This window comes from Podarcis raffonei, chromosome 15 (assembly GCF_027172205.1).
Source record: "Podarcis raffonei isolate rPodRaf1 chromosome 15, rPodRaf1.pri, whole genome shotgun sequence".
Lineage (NCBI taxonomy): Eukaryota > Metazoa > Chordata > Lepidosauria > Squamata > Lacertidae > Podarcis > Podarcis raffonei.
In genome coordinates, this window is record NC_070616.1 from 18,034,702 (window position 1) to 18,044,775 (window position 10,074).

Sequence of the window (10,074 nt, forward strand, 5' to 3'; positions counted from 1 at the left end):
TGGATCCAATCTTGCCTCTCATTAGAAGTTCAGAGAATGGCTCCGGCCCAGAACTTAACTCCAGGAAAGGTAAATAAATGGAAACTCAAACAAGGCCCTCGAAAGGCAGCTTCCATCACTAACCACCTCGCCTGACCAGCTTGAGCTCTGTGTTCTCGGTGGTCCTACAGCTGGTCCCTTAGGTGTTCCCACCTCTGGTTTGGCTCCTTGCTTTCTGGCAAGCAAAATGGAGGGTAAATACCCAGAGCTGACCAAAGTATGAGCCAAACCTAAGTGTTTTTAGGCAAAAGATGCATTCATGCAGCTCTCTCTCTTTCAGACGTTCCTCTCAAATGTCAGCCAAGTCAAGATGGTGCTGGTGATAGGGTTTCCGCCTTCCCACTTCAGTGGCACACCCTCCAATTCAGTGCCTCAGTTTCTCTCAGAGAACTGAACAGCATCCAGGGATGTTCAGGGTCCAGAGGTGCCAGCTTCTCAAGCTGATTGAGGGGGCCCTGCTTGACATCGTGCGATTCCTGATGACTCCCTCTGGACATTGAGAAGGTCTGCCCCCCCTCAGAAGAAATATATTGGGGGCCAGAAGTGCCAAGGCCCCAGGAGCCAGTCACAGGGACAATGGGCTGGTGGCTATATCTCTGCCCTGATCCTGTAGACCTAAGTTTCTTAGGATTCACTGGAACCTTCTGGGGGAAGAAATGATATTCTTGCTGATGGCTGCCATTTGTTTCTAAAACCACAGATCTGGGGACTGAGTGTGGCCCTCCAGAATTCTCAGTCTGGTCCTTAGAACACATCTCTTTTCCACAAGCCACACCCCTCCCTAACCCTGCTTCACACTCAGAGTGTTTTTGCTGGCTGGAAAATGTCCCTGAGCTCTGATCACGCCTCTTGTTTATCTGGATGGAAGTCGGAGATGAGTGCATGTAGAAACTAGCCTGCTCAACAAAGGTTTGGTTTGTTGCTCCACCCCATTTTGCTTCTGGCCCCACCCACTGTTGCCATGTGGCCCTTGCAAGGTTGCCCAGAAGGAAACATGGCCCCCAGGCAGAAAAAGCTTCCCTGCACTATGTGATGAGGTAGTTTTGCTCACACGGGCATTATGGGAAAGAAAGAGAATGGGAGCCACTAGTGAACCTGTAAAACAGGTGGTGACGTCTGGCAGAGGGAAAGCGGTAAGTGAATTTCTTCTCCTGCCTCCCCAAAGTTCACCCCACCAAGCACCCCAAAATTCACCTGAAATCCTTCAGGTTTTAGCCTGGGCTAAGGTCAATGCCTTCTCTTCAACCATCAACCTGCTCTGCTGACCGGGCTTTTAGCTTCTCAACCTTCAAATCGGCTGTGCCAGGTCTCCTTTGGGGAAACGTGAGATTTGCCTGAACGCTAAGGGAGAAAAATGCATTCATTTGTTCGACTGTCAAAGGTGACTTTAAACAAGCCTGATGTGAGTAAACATGGGGGTGGGTGGGTGGGGGGAGCCTCGATTGCCAGGACTTTGCAGGGTGAGGGATTTATATACATTAGGCAGATGTTTTTGCTTAAATGGAGAGAGGCTGCAAGGTTGAAATTATATGCGATTTGCAGAAGTAAGGCAAAATGAAGGGCCCTGTGTGTGTGTGTGTGTGTGTGTGTATGTGTGTGTGTGTGTGTGTGTGTGTGTGTGTGTGTTGGGGAAGAGGGTGAATACCGGGCCCTCTTCCCCAACACTATTGGACACTAATCACTGGGCTGGCATTTCAAAATCACAGCCTTGCACGGACACTTACGGCTGGGGTAATGCAGTTGTTTGGATGTTGGACTCTGGCTGGGGAGAACAAAGTTCTGCATCAGCCATGAAGCTCACTGGATGCCTCTGGGCCAGATGTTCTCTCTCAGCTAACCTACCTTGCAGGGCTGTGGTGAAGGTTTCCCACCTTTCTGAGCTCATGATCAGTAACACCATTAAGATATGGATTCCTAGGGATGCCAAATAATGTGATCTTTGGTGGTTTCAGAACAAACACTGTATGCAGTGTAGAATCTAAAGCGTTGTACTCCAACTCCCACCAGCCACAGTCCACATGGATGATGGGGGTTGTAGTCCATTGACATCTGGAGGACCACAGTCTCTTGGCCCTGTTCTACAAAGTCAACATGTTCTTATCCATTGTGTATATGCCTATTTTTACATACCTAAAAAGGGATCCAGAATTACAGCAATCCCACAATTTATGTGGGGGTTACGTTCCAGGGATCACGCCTAAAACCAAAATACCATATTTACTAGAAAACAATGTGCACCTTTTTGGGCCAAATTACATAGCAAAAATTACGGTGCGCATTAGATTTGATGGCGCATTTACATTTGCCACCAAATACTTTTTTCGGTTTCAAAGTTTCAGAAATTCAGGTGCACATTAGATCTGATAAATACAGTAGCATATAGTCAAAACACATTGGGTTTGATGATAGGTGGGATTGCTAATGTCATTTCCCCCCAGAACCCTGCCCCCTTTTTATTTTTTATCACACCTGTGAAGCTGAATGTGCACAAGTTGAATGCAAGTGGAATGCATGCAAGTTGCAAGCTTATTATTGACATTCTCATGGGGAAATGTAGAAGGCTTGAGTTTTGTAGCGAAAAACAATGTTTAATGTAATTGATATTGGTTTCTACTATGCTTAGTGGAGGTTTAGGGTTTGTTTGTTTCTTTCTTTTGCCTATTTATAGACCACCCCAGCTTGCAGGATAGGATATTCTAGGTTGGGGGGGGGGTGGGGACCTTTTTTACAGCACAAAGGTGTGTCCTTTGGGGGGGCAACCTTTTGAGGAGGGTCACATGTCAATGATGGGCAGGGTCAGATACCAAACTGGGCAGAGCAATGGATTTTATTTTACCTTTGTATACACAAACACAAACACATACACACACATACACATACACATACCCAAACACCCCTCTTTTCCAGGCAACCCCAGAGCCATTCACATTTCCTTTAAAAAATTTTTTTAACAATATCATCATAACAAAATATCAAAACATATCATATTCATTATTCCCCCCTTTTCCCCCCACCTCCCCATTGAACCTTCCCGCCTTCCCCTCCCCGAGTCTTCCCTCAGCTTCTCCCTCTGATTTCTCAGCACATATTCTTCTCTGCATACCTTGAAATTGTCTAAATCCTTATATTATCTGTCTACTATGTTAACAATCAATAAATCTGTGTATGTTTATTCAAAACCTGCCAAGGAGTCCAATTCATTTTTTGTTTTTTTAAGTAATTTGTAAAAAGTTCCCATTCTTCCTGGAAGTCACAGTTGTCCTTATCACGCAGTTTGTATGTCAGTTTAGCCAGTTCTACATAGTTCATCAATTTCTCTTGCCACTGTTCTTTTGTCGGGATTTTCTCATTCTTCCATCCTTGTGCTATCAAGACTCTTGCCGCTGTTGTTGCATACATAAATAAGTTCTTTATTTTCCTTGGCAGGCCTTGTCCTAAAAAAATTTGGAACGCTTCACGAATTTGCGTGTCATCCTTGCGCAGGGGCCATGCTAATCTTCTCTGTATCGTTCCAGTTTTAGTGTATGTGCTGCCGAAGCGAGCACCAGAGCCATTCACATTTCCAAGTTGCCTTCTAGTCAGGAAAATGCACTTGAGGGTGAGAAAAGGGCCTGCGGAGGGAATATGTGAACTGAGGAGGGTCATGGTTCTCTCAAGTCCTGAGGGCACATAGAGAGTCCTGTGAGGTTCCACACTCCTATTCTAGGCATATCAGCAGTGGGGTGTAGTGGTTAGAGATTTGGATTAGCATTGTGGAGAACTGGGTTCAAATCCCCACTCAGCCATGAAGCTCACTGGGTCACCCTCACAGGCTAACCCACCCCACAGGGTTGTGGGGATTAAATGAAGAAGGGGAGAACCATGGGTGGCACACTGAGCTCCTTGAAGGGAAGGGAAGCTGGGATATATGTGTTGTAATAATAATAATAATAATAATAATAATAATAATAATAATAATAGTTTGTTTAATACTTATAATTAGATATTATGTATATAATTGTCTGAATTGTAGGTTGTAAATTTATTTATTCATAGGATTGTTGTTCTTTCGGTACCCCTGAAGGTCTGCAGTGAAATATGTTCGACATTTTATAGACAAATATATTCCCTTCCCTGGACCATTTTGAGGCTTTCCCTCTTTTTCTTTTTCTTCTTCAACTTCTTCTTTTTTTTGCTTCTCTGGGCTGATCTGGATCAGTTCCAGAAAGGAGAAATGTCATTCGTGGCTGAACTCGGTCAGAAATGAAGACTCGCTTGTTCAATCATGACACCAACCCCTTTCTTGCCCTAGATTTTCTGGCCTTTGTCGTCTTCCAAAAGGCAATTAATCAATCAGTTATAACCCCTGAAACCTGCCGACACAATAACCAGATTATGAAAAAGAATACCTCCAGGATCACACGCTTGACTTTTGAGGGCAGGTCTCAAGGCCCAAATTCTGCATTTTCTCCCCCCCAAATAATCAAGTAGAATTTTGTTTCAATTTTAGTCCTGGTCCAGTCATTCTGGAGTATGAAATCAAAAGACGCTTGGGGAGAGGAGTTAAGAATGTGAAAACGTTTTATCAAGACCCAGCCCAAACCAGTTTTGAATATCTGAACTGAAATACCAAAGGCGGTTAATGATCGCTCCCTCAAGGAGAAAGCAGCCCCTGTCCTCCCTCTGTATTAAGACTCCAAGAGCTCATCCTTGCCTGGACCTCCAGCCTTGCTGGACGGATGATCTGAAGCACACAATTAAATTCATTGTCAGAGGCATTTTGAATGGGTGGTTCAGGGCCCCGGGCTATGTCAAAAGGAGCTTTTACCAGCTCCCTTCTTCTTCTTCTTCTCAAAGCCAATCATTCATTGTCTGCAAAGAACAGCAGGCAGTCTATTATACAGTGAGACAAAGTGGAGAGTCAAAACAGGTCATCACGACAAAAAGGGATGCGTGGGTTTTAATTCACCTTCTCCGTCACCAGACAGAAAAGTCACAGAGTACCCCAGCCATGCATGTTTACTACAGTCCGTGTGTGGGCCAAGTCATGCCCACATCGAAGGGCAATAATTCATTCACTTTTTTTTAAGAGTTCCAATTCTTCTTCATTTTTAAAAAAAACGAAAACACAGAACGTAACAGAAAACCCACAAGACAAGACAAGACAAGAAAAAATGTTCACAAGCTTCCAACCGGGGTCTTATCTCATACAATGGCCAATGCATCCTGCTTGGTTGTCTCAAAGGATTTAACTTGATTCCCACAAACTATAAAATGGTCTCCGTTGTTCCCAAAGCAACAAGGATCGGGGGCAGTCTCTTAAAAATGAGCTTTTGACCATCCACAGAGTTTGCCACATTCTCCCCCTTCCCTTTGCCCAATTCCTCTTGAGTAACAGCCAACTTAAGTCATTTCCTGTGTGAAATAGAATGGTTCCATGTCTGTTTCTTAATGGACAAGAGCCAATATGGTCCAGACCTTCCAAGTGTCTCTACTTTCCAGGGACGTCCCTGATTTAGAGAAACCGTCCCGGTTTCTGATTTGATCTTGGAATGTCCTGCTTTTCCATAGGACGCCCCTATTTTTATTGGTGAAATCTTGCAGGGTATGGAGTTATCCAACCCCCAAGCTGTCTGAAGGCAATCCTGCACAGGGAAGTTTTTTTTATGTTGTATATGTTGGAAGCTGCCCAGAGTGGCTGGGGCAACCCAGTAAGATGTGTGGAGTATAAATAGTAAAATTATCATGATGGAATGGGACGTCCCTATTTTCATTGGAGAAATGTTGATGGGTATGCCGATCTAGGACCTAGGAGACCAGGGTTCAGATTTCCACTTGGCCATGAAGCTTGGACCAGTTGCTGCAATTCCCAGAGTGGTTTAACAATCCATCCCTTTCCCCAGGGAACTCTGGGAATTGCGTCCCTGCAAAGGGAATAGGAAGGCCTCCTCACAACTCTCACCACCCTTAACAAACCACAGCTCCCAGAATTCCTTGGGGGGAAGCCATAAATGTGTAAGCTGGCATCACAATGCTTTCAATGTGTGGTGTGAATGTGGGCTAAAATGTCAGTTCCACATGCAGTGACCTGGGATTAAGCCCACTGAACTTCTTGGGGCTTAACGGCTGCAGAGAGATGCATAGGACTGTGCTGCCTTATTGAGAGGCAATGGACCTCCAACTATCCAGGCAAACAACCAAGGAGGGTCATGGGAAGCTGCTTTATACCTAGTCAGACCACTGGTCCTTCTCATTCAGCATTGTCTGCACCAACTAAAAGTGGCTCTTTAGGGTTTCATGCAGGGTTACCTGGAGATGCTGGGAATTGAGCCTGGAGACCTTCTGCATTTCAAAGCATCTCCTCTGCTACTGAGCTATGGTCCCGCTCTGCTGCCTGGCTTGACGAGCAAGGTTTGATTTTCAAATGGCTCATGGCATGATAAGAAACTAAGGCCATTCTGTTCAAGTTTTCTCCAGTCCTATCTGGAGATGCCAGGGATCAAATTTAGGGCCTTCTGCATGCAGCAGTCCTCCTCATTACAGTGTCCTGTCCAGTTTGTGGGCTCTGGAGGCCTCTCTGACTAGCCTCTCTTGGCAACAGAATGTGGACCTAGAACAGTGATTGCGAACCTTTTAGAGACCGAATGCCCAAACTGCAATCCCAATCCCACTGATTTATCGCAAAGTGCCAACATGGCAATTTAACCTGAATACTGAGGTTTTAGTTTAGAAAAAACAACTCATACATTAACATCTTTTGTCTTAAAAGAAAAACACAATAACAGAGCTTTCAATGATACAAACAATTTTTTATCGAAAGGTAAAAGTTTGCATTTGGCATGCTTCTGAACAATTAATGCCTGGAGAACTCTGTGCTGGGGCGATGGCATGTGTGCCCACAGAGAGGGCTCTGAGTGCCCTCCCTGGCACGGGTGCCATAGGTTCACCACCATTGACGTAGAAGGATGGCCTGCCTGCACAAGGCCTCTTTGATGCATCTTTGAAGCTTTCCGTTTTAATCTGACCATCTTTCAAATGGGGGTGGCGGTGGTGGTTGCTGCAACATGCCAGTGAGGGAAGAGACACCTCTGGGACTCGGAGTTCTTGAAGGAATAAGCATCTTGTGCTTTTAGCAACAAGGTCAACCTCCTTGAGCCAGTTTGTTCTTTCGCCTCCCGGCTGCTGACCTTGCTTCATTGTGAAAGCAGTACAGTCATACCTCGGGTTACAGATGCTTCAGGTTGCATTTTTTCAGGTTATGGATGCTCCAAACCCCGGAAGTACCGGAACGGGTTACTTCTGGGTTTCGGAGGTTGCGCATGTGCAGAAGCGCCAAATCGCAAGCCACGCATGTGCAGACATGCCACTGCGGGTTGCGAACATGCATCCTGCATGGATCACGTTTGCAACCCGAGTGTCCACTGTAAAAGGCATTGCTTTGTGTGCAGATACCCACAGTCAGGGGTCTCCTTGCATGTAAAATCATGGAAGTCATACAATCCTCTCCACAAGGAAAATAAGACCTCTCTGAAAATTACAGAGATGTACACTTGATGTAGTGATGGTTTGGAATATCTCTAACTCCCATCATTTGCAACCAACTATAATTACTTGGTGATAAATGGAACGGAACTATTATTTTTAAATGAATTTGGGCAGCTGCTTCAGCCAAGCTCATCAAAGTCGCTGCTCCCAGTTCCCTTACCTAACAATCCTGTTTGAGATATAGGGAGTAATTTTGCTATAAATTATCTGCAGAGCTTCAACAGCATTGAGATTCTGCTGGGGCCCCGATAAGAGAGAACATGAAGACCCTGTGCTCTGTCTTTCGCTCATGTTGTTCTTCCTGAAGAGATTTCCTTGCAAAAGCCACAGTGTCCCAGCCCTGGTAAGTAGCAGCGGAGGACATCCATAAACAACAAAGCAGAGCTAATGCAAACCAAACCATAATAATGACGATGAAGAAAAGGGAACAGCTAGAGGTCAGCTCAGTGCAAGATTGAAATCTATGAAAGCAACAAAAATAACCAGCTATGGAAGGAGGAGGAGGGGAAAAAAACAACCTTTATGAGCAGAGGGAAAAGGGCAAATTAGGGCAACTCACTTGGTGTGTGAACATAAGGACATAAGAAGAGCCTGCAGGATCAGCCCAATGGCCCATCTAGTCCAGAGTCCTGTTCTCACAGGAGTCAACCAGATGCCTCTTTTGGGAAACCCACAAGAAGGACCCAGGCACACAAGCCCTCTTCTGCTGCTGTTTTCAGTAACTGGTATTCAGAAGCATTGCTACCTCTGCCAATGGACGCAGAGCACAGCCTGCAAGGCTAGCCACTGATAGCTCTCTCCCACATGAATTTGTCCAATCCTTTTTTAAAGCTATCTAGGTTGGTGGCCAGGGATGCGGGTGGTGCTGTGGGTTAAACCACAGAGCCTAGGACTTGCCGATCAGAAGGTCGGCAGTTCGAATCCCCGCGATGGGGTGAGCTCCCGTTGCTCGGTCCTTGCTCCTGCCAACCTAGCAGTTCGAAAGCACGTCAAAGTGCAAGTAGATCAATAGGTACTGCTCTGGCGGGAAGGTAAACGGCATTTCCATGTGCTGCTCTGGTTCACCAGAAGCAACTTAGTCATGCTGGCCACATGACCCGGAAGCTGTACGCCAGCTCCCTCGGCCAATAAAGTGAGATGAGCACTGCAAGCTCAGAGTTGGTCACGACGGGAACTAATGGTCAGGGGTCCCTTTACCTTTTGGTTGGTGGCCATCACTGCCTCCTGTAGAAGCGAGTTCCACAGTTCAACTGTGTACTGTGTGAAAGAGTCCTTTCTTGTCTCTGTCCTGAATCTTCCAGCTTCCAGCTTCACCCAACACGAGCTTGGGTGTTATGAGAGATGAAGAAAATCTTTTCTCTCTCCACTTTCTCCATGCCACACAAAACTTTTAAGTTTCTGTCACATCGTCACTTCCTTGCCTTTTCTCTATACTAAAAAGTCCCGAACGCTGCAATCTTTCCTCGCAGGGAATTTGCAAATTTTGGTTTTGCTGTTTTCTGAATCTTTTCCGACTCTGCAATATCTTTATAATAAGCAGAACTGTACACAATATTCCAAACATGGGTCTGTCCATTTCTGTATATCAAGTCTTGCAAGCGGTAGAATGACAGCCTTATCCAACCTGGTGGCCTTCAGAAGTTTGGACTATGACTCCCATCAGCCTGAGCTAGAATGACTCATGGTCAATGCTGATGGGAACTGTAGTCCAAGCGCATCTGGAGGGCTGCAAGTTCCCCATGTCTGGTTGACTTCCAATGTCTTTGAGTGCTTCTCCCTTAATACCTGCAAAGAAAATGGCAGAGGGGGTTTCCAAGATGTCTTGGCAGGTTGGAGGGCAAAACAGGAAGGTCACTCAGCTCTGTTTCCCCTCTCCCAAGCCACTAGATACATTATAAGGCAGATTTTCCTCCCACTTGATGCCCTTTCAATATTTTTTGGACTGCAACTCACATAAGTTCCAGCCAGCATGGCCATTTCTCAGGAACGATGGGAGTTGTAGTCTGAAAGGCCTTGGGTAGCGAAGTGCTATGGAATAACTTTTGGGGGCATTGCTAAAGATGTCCATGTAGCTAAGGGATCACCCAAAGATCCTGATAGGAAGTGTGTTAAGGACAGACAACAGAAGGCGCATAAATATAGGGTTGCCATATTTCAAAAAGTGAAAATCTGGACACAAAAAGATTGTTCAGCTAATTTTAAGGAAATTCGCCTAAATCTACAATTCTGACATGGGTCGCTATACATCCAGATTTTCCTGGACATTTCAACAACTTCTGTTCATGGTGGCCAAATTCCAGTTACGTCTGGGAAATTCTGCACGTACGGCAACCCTAAACAGCTTATGGAATTCACAACCACAAGATGCAGTGAAGGCTGTTAAAAAAGAGGGATGAGACAAGCAGCTGGTGCTTTGAACCAAAGAATCAAAGAACTGTAGAGTTGGAAGGAACACCAAGGATCATCTAGTCCAACCCCCTGCATCCCTGCATAAAGCATCCCTGACAGTTG

The 10,074-nt window shown here is 45.5% G+C and overlaps 1 non-coding gene across 1 annotated transcript; it reads right to left on the reverse strand.

The window, feature by feature from the left end:
• Nucleotides 1–3,477: 3,477 nt before the first annotated feature.
• On the reverse strand, nt 3,478–3,584 carry LOC128403263 (U6 spliceosomal RNA). Its single transcript, XR_008327910.1, has one exon. It is a non-coding gene; the product is annotated as a U6 spliceosomal RNA (small nuclear RNA).
• Nucleotides 3,585–10,074: the final 6,490 nt, after the last annotated feature.